The sequence below is a fragment of the Schistocerca nitens genome, chromosome 1, assembly GCF_023898315.1.
Source record: "Schistocerca nitens isolate TAMUIC-IGC-003100 chromosome 1, iqSchNite1.1, whole genome shotgun sequence".
NCBI classification, from domain to species: Eukaryota; Metazoa; Arthropoda; class Insecta; order Orthoptera; family Acrididae; genus Schistocerca; species Schistocerca nitens.
The window spans coordinates 596,101,708-596,118,285 of record NC_064614.1 but is presented as its reverse complement, the minus strand read 5'-3'; positions in this window follow the sequence as shown (position 1 = coordinate 596,118,285).

Genomic DNA, 16,578 nt, shown 5'->3' with positions numbered 1-16,578 from the left:
ATGATACATATTTCGTTGTCTGCGGAAAGCGTAAACAGACGGAGGTATCCCGCGATAACGTGAGAATCCAAGGCGCAGAACGCAATGCTCCTCCAGAGATATTTCTACTCAATGTCAAATCAACGGTACTATAGTAAATTGCTTCTCCTGGGTCTATGGTGTGATTCAAGCGTGGTGCGGAATGTGTTCTTCACCGTTAGTGTTAAATAGAAAATCAGTTTCAAGTTAAAAAATATTTGACGGTGAAGAATATGCATCTAATATACCTTCGCGAAAAAAGTTTTTATCTCAAAGCAAATATCGCCAAATATGTTTTAAGAAACGGGGAGGTAGGTTTTCGTGGGTTAAGCCGGGGCCAGACGAGAGTGGAGCGTTTTGTACTTTGTGTAGGAGGTATCTTAGTATTTCGCATGATGGACAGACTGATCTGAGCCAGCATGCTCACTGCAAGGGACATCAGATTACCGAAAAGTATAATTCTGAAATTTAAATAAACTGTCAGGCTATTTGTTAACTTACACAGTAAGGAAGAGTATGATAAAAAGCATCGCGTGTGAACGTGGTTTATCATACAGTGAAACACACCCTTACTAAGTCAGGCCTATTCAAGAGACGGCTTGGCGAGCAAAAGCACACCACCTGAGCAGTGAGTGACGTCATTATACACCGCAGGGGAAGTGCAAATCGTACGCTTTGTGCACGGGAATGGTCGTGTGTTACGTTCGCCGTAGCCTTAGATGCAAGCGTATTACTCGTACGTAATCAGTTCAGAGTAGCTCTTTGTAAACCGATGAAAAGCAGCATTGTGACCATGTTACGAACCTCGACGCGAAGGTCAGACACAGCAACATTAGCTTACAAGACGTCATTGCAGAATGGCTAGCTGCAGTTGTATACGTACAATGTAACGGGTAGTTGCGTGATAAATTTCGTAATAAAATAAGTGTTGTGTACTACTATAAAAATTTTCCTTGTAATAAATTACCACGATTTAACAACCTTGTAGCAAAGATTATGTCGATGTTTGGGCCTACATACTTGCGCAAGCAGCTTCTTTCCGCACATAAGAAAACGAATTGTACCCCCCAGGAGCTGACCCAAAGCTTGTTTTCGAATTAACAGTGCTCAGAAAGCTGTACCAGACACTGACACTTCAGTGAAAAGTAAAATAAGTAGAGTTCATTGACTTCCAGTGTTTTTATGTTTAATGTGTGAATAACATAGTCATGAAATATAAGTTGGTCTCAGTTTTAACTTCGTCTGAAAACGACATAAATAATACGGTTGCATCACTCGTAAGAAGTTTCGTGTTTTGTACTTAGCTGCACCAGGTTCTTCGACCCATTAATTAAAAGAAATGTGAGTTTCATTCCATTATCATTTCTCATCAACGCACAGTCTTAGGAAACCGATTTCATAAAAGGCGTTAGTTAGCCACAGCAAAGCGATACGTCTCCGTAGAACTAACATTAGCGGTTGTAGAATAGATTCGTTGACAATAATTTGACACATTGAACTGCCTTTTTTCCGATTCCTTTTCCTCTCTCGCGTGTCATACGCATTCTTTCGGGCGGGAGCGCACGAAGCGTATTGTGGCCAGCAAACAGGATGCCCTGCATTTAAAAGTCTATCATTGATCCTGTTTTCACTGATTTCCTTTATTATAATGTTCACAGCACTATGACTCGTTCCTAATTAGATATATATGGCCACCATCCAGACTGCATTAGCGAACCAACAAATTAAATAGCGTTTTCCAAACAGTGCCACTAACCGCAGTGTTGTATCTGCCCGATGTACCGCAAACGCCAGGAGTGCGCAGCCCGATTGCGTCTTTGGCCGAGGTGGTCGGAAGATCGTTTGGACAGAGTGCTTCTCCAGAATCCTAGGAATCTTGCCTTCAGAAAATAGCCAATGTCACACCCGTCGTCAGTTGCTTTTATGCTTGGCCCTACAGCAGCTTGAGATTCTGTAATAGTGTTCAGAGGCACACAGTAAGACCATCCCCCCAAGGAGCTCGCCACTCTTTGGCAGGTTCGTGCTTGGCTATCACGGGGCCCTAGACTTCGCAGCACTTTTTCTCTTCCGTGCTGTATGTGTATCCTCTTGCTATTATTTTTCCCCTCCCTTGGGGAGCATGTCTGGGGTATTATTGGGAATGTTCTGCATTCTTTTGCTGACCTGCGAACAGTCTCAATTTTCTTTTTGGCTCCCTTTTCCTTTCTTTGCTTCCCTTCTCCTCTCATTCCTCCGCTTCGGCGTTTGAGGATCTTCTTTTTCCTTCTTTCTCCCTGTGCACTCCTGAAGGCCGGCCCACGCGTCTGACGCGTAAAAGGTGACTGGGTAACGCGTAATTCCCAGACCCGGGTCGACAGGTAGGGTTCGCACTTACCCCCTGGTACAGGCCAGGCCCAAGGAGGGGTGATTGCCTGAGCTGTAACCTTCCCAAATTGCCAATTGGTCCCTCCGTCAGGTGTTCGGAAGGGGTGAATTGAGGTATGAACAATCAGCTAAGGTGGGTGCGCCACCTTGTGAAGGAGGCCTCCCCCAGTTGGAAGTAGCGCTCCATCGGAGATACGGGCAATCGTGGGGGATTTCCTCGCGAGTCAATCATCCTCTCCTTCGACGTCGACGAAACGTAAACCTGATGAGGTTACTGATTCGAAGACCCTTCCCACTGCACCGCGGTTGCTTGCGGTATCACATACTGAAGACAGACAGTCCTTCGCCATGGTCAATCCGTTTATCATTCAGAAATGTGTTGATGCCACTGCTGGCCCTGTGAAATCCTGCTCTCGTTTACGGAATGGGACTTTGATTTTGGGGACGGCTTCTAATTCTCAAGCACAACTACTACTTGCTGCCTCGCTTCTCCACAGCTACCCTGTTCGTGTCGAGGCCCATAGAACTTTGAATTCTTCCCGTGGTGTAACTTACACCAGGCTGCTTGACAGTCTAACTGAGGCTGAAATACGATCTTACCTCTCTGATCAGAGCGTCATTGCCATCAATCGTGTAACGAAAAAGGTCGAGTCCTCCTTGGTGCCCAGACACACTCTTTTCCTTAACTTTGATAGGGTGGTGCTGCCATCCAAGATTAAAGCAGGCTATGAAATCATCACAGTCCGGCTGTACATTCCGAATACGATGCGCTGCTACCTGTGTCATCGGTACAATCACACTAGAACATCTTGTCAACACCCAGCCAAATGCGTAACCTGTGGCTGTGATGCACACGAAGATAAAGGTCCGCCTCCTCCTCACCGCTGTATCAACTGCAATGGCGCCCATGCCGCCTCATCCCGGGATTGTCCCGTGTATCTAGATGAGCGGGCTGTTAAAGAGATTCCAGTAAAGGAAAAAGTGCCTTACCCAGTAGCTCGCAAGTTACTGGCTAGTCGCAAACCCTGCGTTCTCCCGTCTGGCACCTATAGTTCTGTTCTTGTTATCCCTCGCTCCATGAACGACACGGCCACGCAGATATGTGACCTCAAATTTGGCTCTAATGTTGTTAAGTCGCCCAGTGTCAAGGTAGCTTCTCACGCACCGCCGCGTCACACGTTAAAATTCGGAACCGTCTAGCGCAGAGTTGCAACTTTGTTCAGCGAACCGGGATGGTCGACCGAGTAATATGTGTGACATGTAGTACTTCAGCCATTATTGTGACCACAATAAAAAAATTCGGAGCCATTGCTTTTCAGCACGCTCTGGCATAATTTTCGGTGTCTCCACCTGAGAATAAATACTAGTTACCTTCGATACTAATGATGAGTTAAGAGAAAAAAAAAATACCCTACAGGTACAGTATAATATGAAAGAACATACAATAAAGCTTGCTAGAGGAAAGCTGTATTGGTTAAGTTAAAATGTCCTTCTGGATATTCTTGATTTTCATGTTCCATATCGCCCCCATACTGTGACAGATTCTTTAACAAAGCCTCGGCCTATTTCCTCACTCTTCTTTGTAAAGCTTAACTATCGCTTGGTCAGTAATGATATTGAAGCTGACGAACTTTTACATGTGGAGAGGTGCAAAGTAAGAATACGTTCCTGTAAAACTCGTTTCCGCATTGAGAGCGGCATATTTCTCAGCACGTGTGGGCTGGCAGCAACTGAAACAGCATAAAAAAGTACGAATGTATGCAATGCGACGTGTTCATCGATTGGTGACGTTGAAGACACGCTACCATCTAGTCCCGCCAGTGCAAAGGGAAAAACAGAAAAAAAAGTCGCGTGTGATAGGACGTGTACACTCATCCAGTCCGCGCTCGTTTCACCAGACAGAGGGGAGTGTTGTGTGGTGGTTCCCCGTGATGACTGCACGCGTAACTCTGCATAATGCGTAATGACGGTGTTAACATTAAACAGTTGCCGAGGGAAGTGGTGGTGCACTGCTGTTAGTCAGGATGATTTGGATACGAAAGACGTTCGGACGTCTAAATTCAAATTTTCCTTTCCTTCCATAAGTTACTTAAGACAGTCACCGGAACGGTTTCTTTGCGTAGGTGGTGGCCGATTATTTCTTGGTTTATGTCGTCCATTCTAAGCTTGAGATCCGTCCCTAATAACCCCGACGTAGGCGGGAGTATGGTTCAAATCAGCGTCCGACCATCCTGAATGTCGGCAGGTGATGGTTGAAGTGATCACTGTAGCAAGTAGGTATCTACTAATACCGTTATTGCTGGCCCCTGTTTTGAACACAACCGAGGTAGATTCTTCCTGCACGTCGCTCAGTGGCCTGAAAATGGCGTAGTAAAACGCTGAAACTGGTTGCCAAATAAAATGAGGTTGAAAATTGATGGCTGAAAGGAAATCACGGAGAACCTAAATCAGGATCAGGATGCCAAATTAGGTACCCTGATCCTGATTTAGGTTTTCCGTGATTTCCGTAAATCGCTTCAGGCCGATCCCGGAATGGTTCCTTTGAAAGGGCACGGCTGATTTCCTTCCCCATCCTTCCCAAATCTGATGGTACTGCTGACCTCGCTGTTTGGTCCCATTCCCCAAACCAACCATCGGCGAGACATTATATTCTAACTTCGCAGCTGTTGGTGGCCTGCAAAATGGCGTGGACACTTAAAACCTGCTAATTTCTTTTTTTTTTTTTTTGACATATGCACAACAAATGAAAACAGGAACATAGCAATGAACTAAGCACTCAATGCCATTTCCAAACCTTCGTTTTCACCTTATAGCCACCTAAAAATTACTTGATAGTGGACACTTCACGTGCTCGAGCTAGTTTCCTCCAATCAAAGCGCTCAACGTCACGTCCGAACCGTTAGTCTTTGCCGAACTGCCGCAACAAGTGGTCTCTAATGATCTCGTTTTCGACGGTACTTGAACACTAATCTCCTCCTCCTCCGCAGTAGACGCGATACAGCGTCAGATATACCGTTGTTATAACAACAGATATAGGCTTACATTAGAAACGTTTCGCTCGACATTGATACCAAGTTTTTAAAGGCTGCAGTTCATCGTTACTATTTGGAATATCAGTCATAAATGTAATAGCCGTAGCGCAGTGCTTAGGGCATTGACCTGTCGTGTTGAACATCTTCAGTTCGGAACTCGTGAAACACAGTGACTTTCTTTATTTTTAAATTTTACCAAAAAACTTTTATTTTTATTCAGTTAATTGATTTAAATTTAGTTTTTTTAATTTCTAATGATTTGCTGTGTCATTTTCGCTATAGTATTGGCTCTTTTATTTGCCCTTATATTTCTTCCTATCATTCTTCTTTCATGTGGAGTCTGCCGGAATCGTCTGTAATCTAAAACAAGTTCCAGCCAAGACTGCTCTTCGGTTGCTAAAGCGGCAGCTCGTGTAATCAGTGTGAGGAAAGCTTCATGTAATCAATGAATGACAGCGAGAAATTACAGTTTGTTTTTTAGCGCTGAAACTGCCTTGCGCCCGGTCATAGAGGTTAGCATTAGGCCGTGAACAAAGCAGTTGTGATTTTAGTACTGCCGCACATTGCTGACCGTCGTTGTAACGGAACCATTGCACGTCACCAGGTTGTAGTTAGGTTGCTACAAAACACGTCTGCTGCAGTTGACTCACTGGTTACTTAAAATCAGCTGTCGACAGAGCATCTCACATTTCCGTCATACCCCGCTGCGACCGCTTCCAGCATGGCTCCGCGTTACACATTAACAGCATTTGTGAAGTGACATGCCGTACTTACTGTGTGTGTGTGTGTGTGCGTGTGTGCGTGCGTGCGTGCGTGTGCGCACGCCGTCTATTACGAAACGGTAGTCGACAGCCGATGTGGCAACACCGTAGCGGCAAGTGACAGACGTCAACTATCAAGTAATTTTAAACGGAGAAAACTCATGAATGTTATAGAGCTGGCCACCAAAGAGAAAATATTATATTTTCACAAAACCCTGTCTTACATTAATCTATGTAATAGAGTAAAAAGGAAAGCTGAAAGAATACTGCACTACACAGTTACTCGTGTATGTGCGGTTCACATGAAGTATTTGGAACTCTGCGATTGTTTTAGTACTCATTTACTGCTTTGCCGTGGTGCCGATTTTTACTTTCCTTTGATTTTATGCCACCTTAATACTACTGTATATGATTATCTCAGTTGTGTTATTTTACGTGTACCTCTGGAATGTCTTTATTTATTATGCACTTAACGAAATATGTAAGCTTTCCATGTTTCGTCTCTGTAACTTTACGATAACTCAAACACAGATAAATATCGCACATTGACAGAAAGACGAAACACATCCAGTCGCTGTTTGATTCAGAAATTAATTAGAACAGCTTTCCAGGGAATGATTGCGCTGTGAAAGCTTCGTCTGTTTTTAACAATAGCTACTCAATCGGAGCACGTATGGGATAAAGGAAGCGTTTTGGCGATGTTGAAAGGTGTTGACATCGTTAAACAGATAGGAAACTGCTTGAACTGCATTCAGATTGAAATAGTGAGTTAAGTCATCACAGTCATTGAGCAACGTTATAGGAAAGAAGAAAAACGTGGAAAGAAAGAGACATGGACTCTTCCAGATACGTTTTACACCACTTGCATATCTGCGAACATTCAAGGACTTAATTGCAAGGGGAGCGGGGAATGAAAGAGCACGCTGAAAATAAAAATGGAAAATAACTTGACTGTGAAATAAAAACAAAACGATGACTAAAATAAGATCATTCGAAAGTACACATCTCTGCGAAATCAAAAGTAACTGCTAGGCAACATTAAAAACCATGTTGCAACGTTGTGCGTTGCAACAGGCTTGGCTCCTCCTTGGCATTCGGGACGACGACAGTTGAAACCCACATCCGGCCCTCTTGATTTAGGTTTTCAGTGATTTCTGTAAATCGCGTCAGGCAAACGCCGGGATGGTTGCTTTGAAAGAGCACGGCTGACTTCCTCCCCATCCTTCCAAAAACCGATGGGACCGATGACCTCGCTGTTTCGTTCCCCTCACTCGAATCAACCAACCAACCACCCTCCTTTGCATGTTGTCCATACGGTGGTCGAGACGTTTCTGCGTAAGTTGTCAACTTCTCCGATGACAGCACACATGAGGTCATCCGGTCCTGCGAGTCAAACTGAAAGTTTCTACTGGTCACAAGCATTCTCTATCGCTTCATGTCTGCATATACCGCAGGTTCATCGCTGCCTCCTGGAGGAAGGTGTTGACAGGGTGAGCGCAGTGTGCTCGTGTATTACCCTCTTGCAAAGCAAATCCTTCTGTCGGGCTAGACAATGGGTTGGAGGATCCAGCCCCGATATAACGCAGTCCTTAAATTACACTTCTGTAGCAACGAGAGACGGTTGACACTCGTACATGACACTAACCCATAACGTCACTGACCAACCTCCTTTCTTTCGCCGCCCATCGCAGTGCCGAGGTGTTGGTACTGTTTTTTGTTTGTAATTCACACTTACAAGCAAAATTGATAGCGTGGAGACGGTTGCGTACTACCTGGGTCGACTCATTCCTGCTAGCTGTCTGCAAAAAGACAATGCAGCGTCCTGATGCAGTCTTCTCGCAGTACGTGCCAGTCATAATTCGTAGGCAGTGGACATCAGCAGGTGTTGGTGATAAGGAAGGCCGCCATTGTCTTGTGTTTCATGTTGAGTATTCGCGTGATGATGCTTCCGTGTAAGGCACTTCTCTGGGCATCTTCCCCTACTGTCATCCCTTCTTGCCGTGGAGTGACAATACGCTCACGGTGTAAACTTCAAATGATACTTCGAGGCATGTCAACAGATTGAACAATTTTATCTAAGTCACAGTAACCCGTTCACGACGGGACACACAGCGCACTCTGTCCATCTCTAATGAGAATGAAGCTTTACTTTCACCTCTCTTATGTAGGTGGATGTGCGAAGCAATTTTCTGTGGTAAAAAGGGAATTCAGAAAGTTTGTGTGTTTAAAAAAATCACACAGACTGCGCATGACATGAGGGTATGGAAGCCTATCTTGGTGGTATCTATCCACAGTGCAGTTACATTATTCCGTTCCAACTGGCCTATAAAGTCTATGATCCACAGGAGAAAAGCAGGTTGAACTCTTGGAACGCAATCAGCACTTTTCAGTGCTGATAAGAACGCTACGATCTCACGGGAAGGACATTATTAAAGACACTCGAATGTAAAGGGCGAAAAGTCAGTGCTGATTACCGACCGAATCAGGTCTAGGACGCAGGGATGTTGGTGGGACGTTGACTCTCCGCCGCCGTTAGTACTGATACGACCTGGCAACGCTGAAGCTTCTGGTATATAGGTGTTTCAGGGGACAGTGTATAATAGTAAAGCGATGACGTCGCAAACGTGACAGTACTGTAAAACGAAATAGACTGCAATTTGTTATCTATCAAAAATTACAGTTCAATTTTGGAGAGGCGCAAACGTTCTTAAACTCGCCATACATCGCACGTTGCTGGAATTGTTGCCTCCGCATCTGATGACCCTCGTCTGTGCCTTTGTTGACGCAGTTACGTCGTTAGTTAAGACAGCAGTAAGTAGGGGAACATCGGGTTTAGAACATCAAATAAAGAAAAGAAACAAGTTTCTTGAACACGTGACTGACTTTTCATGTTACATTTCATCGACGGTCATGTCAAAAGATTTTTTTCTAGGAGAATGCCCATTCGAGGACCCATACAGTCTAGTGGTGCACGGCAGCTGAAGCGACTCGGGGATCTGAGGGTTTTTTTTCCAGAAGATACCACGAAGGTTTGTAGAGCCTAAGCTGTGAGATGACAAACAATATCGTACTCGTAACCTTCATGAACTGCGTTGTCTGTTACCTCCGACACCGAAAACGTAGATTTCATATAGTTTGTATTTTTGTCACATTTGGAACAACGTGTTATTACGTGGCTAACAAAAGCGTTCTGACTCTCATAATTTGCAAGCAAAGTATTTTACTAATACGCACGTAAAAGTATTTTCAGTTTTGAACTACGTCAAAAAAGACTACGTTTTAGCGTTGTTCCGAATCATTTGCAGCTTAGCGAAGGACACAATGGAGCAGTCCTCTACTGATTTATACCGTAAAACACTTCCGTTTTTAGTGTTTTGTACTTTATTTATAAAGAAAGCCGGCCGCGGTGGTCTCGCGGTTCTAGGCGCTCAGTCCGGAACCGCGCGACTGCTACGGTCGCAGGTTCGAATACTGCCTCGGGCATGGATGTGTGTGATGTCCTTAGGTTAGTTAGGTTTAAGTAGTTCTAAGTTCTAGGGAACTGATGACCACAGATGTTAAGTCCCATAGTGCTCAGAGCCATTTGAACCATTTTTGAACCGCTGTTTTTCTGTAAAAAAGGAAAGAAATGTATTCCGATTATCACAATATTACCAGACACAGCAAAAAAACACCCATTGAGAAAAAGCCACGACCAAGAATGGAACACAGTCCTGGAGTTTGGTAACCTAATGCTTCGACCACCGACCTCACTCTGCTAGAAACGTAGAATGAAAATACAAAAACGTTAATAACTTGAACATTATTAACTTTACGCTTCATATTAATAAACAGTGATTGTTTTTTGACGATCTTTCGATTTGTAGCATTGGAAAGACGATTTTTCGTCAACTCTGACCCCGATTTTGTAAAAAGCCAGGTAGTGTCTAGCAAAAAGCCGTAATAAGTGTTACTTTATTTTCAATATAGAATGTCTTTGTAAAGCTTGATCAAAATCGGTGATCCACAGGTCGGACCTTTCTGTTAGAGGTAAAAGAATGAGACGAAGAAAAAATAACTGTTGTTCTGTGGGATAGTGCGACCACAACAGGTCGGAGAGATTCCTGGTGCAGCAGGACGACGGACGGGGGAGTATTGAGAGGGAACGGTGGTGAGGAGTTGTCGCCTTTGTTCCGGTGGCAGCTGTACCAATAGGCCCGCCAGCAAGCAGCCGGCAGCCGGCTGGCACTGCTTCCGTCACGGGTTGCGTCACGGGTCGGCTGCTGCTGCTGCTGTACCAGTGGTTACCGCCATTGTTCAGCAACTCCTCTCACACGCCACAGCTGTCGCCGCGCCGCGCCGCGCCAGTCACGCTTCCCAAATGCACAGCGCTCGTCTGGTCTCGCCTGGTGGTTGTGTGGGACCCCTGTAAGGATTTCAGTAGCCTAACCTGCGTGGACACGCCAAAGACACACTGCATTTAAAGCCAAGAAGAAAAACATCTAATTATAGTTTGATGCGAAGCGTTAGAGTATCTAGCTGTTTTCCATAATCTCGTCATCATCATCCTGTTCTTCTACTACTTTTTCCTCCTCCTCGTTTTTCTTTCCTTTCGGCTCTCTGTGCCCACCTCGCGCGGTCTTGTACTTGCTCTGAGTGTAGACACGCTATCTTGAGGTCTACCTGGAGACTTTTCAGTCACCGTTGCCTCGGTCTGCCGATAGATCGTTTGCCTTCAACTTCAAACGAAAACACGAATTTTGCTGCTGTTTTAGACAGCGCTCCCCTCCTCAGGTGCTACACATTACCGCCTTCGAATTTCGTAATTAGTATCATGATCAAGAAGTTTCAGGCCAGATGTCCACGGAAGCATTTTCGTATCCATTACAGCAACTAGTTGCCCCTGCTGTTTTGTTGTTTCTGCCCTGTTCATGAATTAAAGGAGTTCACGACTGGTTGTCTTAACTTCTGACGAATTTTCTGGGTTTTATGGTCGTGTTACAGGTGCTCCTGGTTCCCGTGAGTCTTGCTCATAGTCGGCACCTCTGTAGATACCCATCGCAGCTCTGGACGAAACATCATGTACGAGAAAGTTTCATGGAGCGTAACTGTACAACTTGGAGACTCACCAGCAGCTAATCCCGCACTTTGCAATGCAACTGGGCGACTTGCAGGGAGCTACATTTTCGACGTGAGTCAGTCCGAGATCGTCTTATCACAAAGCACCCAAGTTATTGACAGCTTCTAAATAAACGCGGTTTTTGATTTTGGGATTGAGTGAGCCGTCGGCAGCGATTTTTTAGCCATGTACTGGACGACATTTGTCTTTCGTAAGTCTATACCATCGATCTTGATAATAGGCAGTTATTTATATCCGTTGGCAGGTATTCACACATTATGTTAAAAAATGGTGTCATCAAACATTAACTAGAATGGCGGGTTAAGAATATAACATTCTTCCACGTGGGGGAAAATGGATTCAGAAAGGGAAGAGAGACAAACTTGTTTCGTGATCGACATACAGATCATCACTACAAAGAGCAAATGTCTATAAACATTTCTCCCAGACGTCACAAACGTAGACGGCAGTGTGTTTACTACCTCCTTCTGGCCAACAATCTAATAAATCAAAACGTTTAAGTACGTTTATCTGCAAGCTCTGTTTCTTGGTAAGCGGCAGGAGCCTGACTATGACTAAGATTACCAACGCTGTTGTTTTAAGAAGATAAAAATAAAGGGCTTCCTTTAACTTCTGTATTGTCCCCTTTACTTTTCTGTCTGCTTATAGTAGATATTCATTCTTTCTTTCACTCAGATGAACAAAAATACGATGTCAGAGTTGTTTCTGTCCCATCAGCGATGATCGTAATGTATGCCACCATATTATATTGTTTAATGAATAATTAATCAAAAATGTCTTCGAAATTGCGTACGACAAACTGTGTTTGCTAATCCAGTGAAGCGCCAAAGAAACTGGTATAGCCAAGCGTATTCAAATACAGAGATTTGTAAACAGGCCGAATACGCCATTGCGGTCGGCAACCCCTGTATAAGACACCAAAGTGTCTGGCGCGGTTGTTAGATCGGTTACTGCTACTGCAATGGCACGTTATCAAGATTTAGAGTGAGTTTGAACTTGATGTTACAGTCGGCGCACGAGCGATGTGACACAGCATCTCCGAGGTAACGTGAATATCAGGAATCCGGTAAAACATCAAATCTCAGACATCGCCGGTAAAAGATACTGCAAGAACGGGACCAACGACGACTGAAGAGAATCGTTTAACGTTACAGAAGTGCAACCCTTCCGCAAATTGCTGCAGATATCAGTGCTGGGCCATCAACAAGTGTCAGCGTGCGAACCATTCAACGAGACATCATCGAAATGGGATTTCGGAGCTGAAGGCCCTCTCGTGCACCGATGATGTCTGCACGACACAAAGCTTTACGCCTAGCCTGGGCCCCTCAACACCAGCATTGGACTGTTGATGATACCAGTTTATTTGGCTCTTCAGTGTATATTCAAGTCGTAAAAAGTTATATACTATAACGTAAAACCTTTAACATTCCCACGTAAGATTCGTTAAATACCTATGACTTACTACGGACGGTAAAGTATCATGGGGACCACATGGCGTATAAAGTAATTGAAAAAAAATAATAGTGTTTGAAGCAATGAAAGGTATTTGATGGGGTTCAGACCCAACAGTTGTCGTCAATTTATAACGCAAACTGGATTATGGGTTTCATTTTTTTGGCTCAGCAACAAACCCCGTACTTATAGAGAATAAACAAGCGTTAGGACAAAGCGAATGTCATCTGTTCGGGATGATTTATGTCAACCCTGACAAATGTGGTAGTGAAGCTGGAAATGAAATATCTGTTAATATAAAAAGAAAATACATAATTGTCAGATTACTACTAAAGTGTTTGTTTCGCGCAAAACAGTTTCGTGTTTAACTGACAGATTGATCAAGAAATATCCTTCTACAGCGGCTGCATATCGCAACGTCCCGCCGCTACAGAGAAACTCTGTCGCTTCCCAGAAGCTGTACTATTTCGAAATGTCGTATTGAAATACACAGTTGAGCTAAATTTTTGTATATGGCGCAATCGAAGAACAACTTCAGCCGCAATTTATCCGAATGATCTCGTGCAAAGTTGTGGTTCGATAGTATGACGCAACGGTGAGGCAAATTCAAATTTATGGCGTCAACATCCATCCTTAGAGTTGAACTTCCAGCGATCCTGGAGGTACTCATTCCACAGAAGGGTTCTCGGGTGACGCGATTATAATAAACTACCAAAAAAGTTTTGTACCAGTTGTCTGTGCGTCCGAAGGGAGGAGTGGACTCAAAGAATAAGCTGTATGAAAGTTTGGGAAACCACACAGCTGTTAAATAAAAATATAACCAAAATATGAGCAATGTGGTGGAAAGTGCTAATCTTAGTACATCTGTGAAATAAAAATGGTTCCGGATAACATTCAATACCATGTTACTCCAGCCCGTGCATTCACTGTGCGTGGATCCTCTTTCCAAAGGCCCTTCCATCTGAATGATCCCCGTCTCTTGGAGGAAGGCGTTTGACAAAGTGATAACTTTGCCATAGTACATTATCCGCCTTGGAAGACGAACCCATCGCAGTAGGACATTAGATAGGAGGATCCTATCCTGTACTGTCATCAGTTTACCTTCGATATCGAGAGGTATTTTGTGCTAGGTACCGACACTAAATATGACGAACCCACCGCCCTGCTGAACCCATGGGGCTGCATGTCTCAGATGTCCATTGGTACTTGACCCACCTCTGCTTTCTGCTACGACGATCATCAGGAGACAGACAAATCGATGATTGTGATCGCCTCAGTCTTTCAATATCTAGGGATATCAATCGAATGCGATTTAAGGTTGAGCAACGATATAAAAATAGTTTTCGAAGGCGGATAACAAACGGAGGTTCACTGGGAGAAGTGAAATAAGCTCAGTTTGCCCGCAATGATGGTTCTTTGGGAAACTTTCCTCCTGCCGATTATCGAGTAGACCCTGCTACTCATCGGTCCGTGTTTCGTAAGGAAACGACAGAACACGGAGACATAATGATAAGAGCGCCGTAAGTTGCCACATAATTGTTTATTTCGCGGGTAGCTCTTGCAGAAATAATCGTGGCATTTTTTTGGAGACTGTTTAATATGCATCTCGAGAGAACTATCCGCCCTCATGTCTGAGTTCGTTAACGTACTTGTAAAAGCGGCGTGCGGCTCGGAAGTACACGGTATCATCGCCAGTATCAAGCCGGCATGGGTCAGACATGTAAAGCTGTCCAAGTTATGTGAAGAATAGTTTGCGCCAGGCTGTGTTCTACACGGGTTCGTCATGAGGGTACGCAATATTGCTCTTCGGACACCCATGACTTTTAAGGTAACAAGAATCGTTGTTGCAAACTATTTTGTATAAATATTGCTGCACAGCTTCAGTCTGTTTAAAGAACGGCTTTTTTATTATATAAGTATGTATTAACCGACAACAGGTTCCGGTCAAGTGACCATTTTCAAGTCACGAATGCATTTACGTCAGGGTAAAGAGCGGTTCCTGTTAGCATCAAGTTAACAATTATCATCAGTTGCACTGTCTGTCACTTACATATATTGGCGGTTTCATGGTGGCTTTCATTAAACAGTCATTGCTTCTCACAAGGAGCTCCCATAATGACCTTGACGGTAGCTTCACCGAGAGACCTGATGCACAGTTCAGTAAAATACATTAGCATTCAGGAAGCTAGAGGGTCCATACCTTCGCTCTGCCATCCAGATTTTCGGCAATTTCCCCATGTCAGTCATTGCCAATATCCTTCGCCATTCATGTAAAATGTGAACTTGAGTTCCGTCTGTAATGACCTTGTCGTTGGGATATTAAACCGTTAAAGAGATCATCATCCAGTGAGACTGGAATAAATAGGATTACCTTTTTTTTTAATAATTAGGTACAATGCTTCGTCACTTATAAAACTCCTAACGAAAGAACATACTGTTGTATTGCGGAGGCGTTACGCTTGTAGGCATCTGAATACGCAGGTTTTACCTGCCTCGGTCCTTCTCCTAGGCGATGAACGTTGATACGCGACATTAAATAAACATTAGGGACATGGAACGCAGGAGGTTCGTACCCTGCTGTCAGATATCAGACGAGAAGTCATTCACTCTAACCACGACAGGGGTGTTAGTAGAAAATGTAAAACTAGAAGGAAGAGCGCTTACTCAGCATTCGGGTATCGATTTAGGGTATATTAATTATGCGTGTATGTATGTATGTAGGGGAAAATGGGGGAAAGTGGCCACTCTTAAGTGAAATTGAAGTTTCATGAAACCATGGCTATTAAGAAAAGTTTCAGGAATATGCACCTACAATCTACATAATGTAAGGCATCACACCAAATATTTATAGCTCAGGTAAAAGTATATTTTATAGGATAAATAAAAGTTTTTCTGAATGATTACGTAGTGGCCACTTTTCCCTACCTAATGTGGTAAAGTGACCAGTCCTTTGCAACCATTCCCAAATAGATTGTTGAGTTTTTTTAAAAAAATGGGTAGGCTTACAGTTTTTATTTCACCATTGATTGTTATTAGGAGAACAATCACACAAATGAGAAGTAAACGTCTTGCAATACATTGTTGGCACAAAAAGGTCAACAGATGAGAAATAATAATCATTCCTAATTATGTAAATATGGAAATCAACGACTAACTATCGGTTAATGTTTCGGTCTAATTCATTCACAATTTACCCACTCAGAAACAATATTAAGTCGTGTACAAAATTCGTACGTGAAGCTGTTAGCACCTCATCACATCCAGCGCACTGTTCATGAGCCCAGCGTTTATAGCTCGACATTTACCCGTCCTTCCTTTTCGGTAGACTAGAAAATTTTTCCTTGCAGTAAGAGCAGTTTATGTCATTCTCCTCATCAGTGGAATTTTCTTCTTCCATTTATTCTTGAAAACGTTTCTTTTCAGCAGGAACTCTCGTAGCGTTTGGTCCCACTTTGAGTTTCTTATTTCTATTTTGTGTTGCCTTACATCGTAGCAAATTGGTATTATCTGTTTGTTTTTCTTCAAACATCCTTTTTTTCAGGAAAAGCTCTTCACTTTTATTTCTGTTAGCTTCAGCCAACAAATTTTTATAGGGGCTTGTAGCGATTGTTGCAATCTTTCCTTGTTTACTCCTAATTCGTCTTTGATTCACACTTCGTTTCTTAGACAAAGGTTTGACATTCCTTGGGCTTACGTGGAACCCACCTGTTGGATACCCAGAGGGACGTTCTTCAGTGGTGCGCCGCTGAGGGGAACCTTCTCTTGGAGAAAAGTTATCACGTATAACCTGAAGGCAGGCTGCTCTTGAAAACAGCTCATACGCTCATTCCGG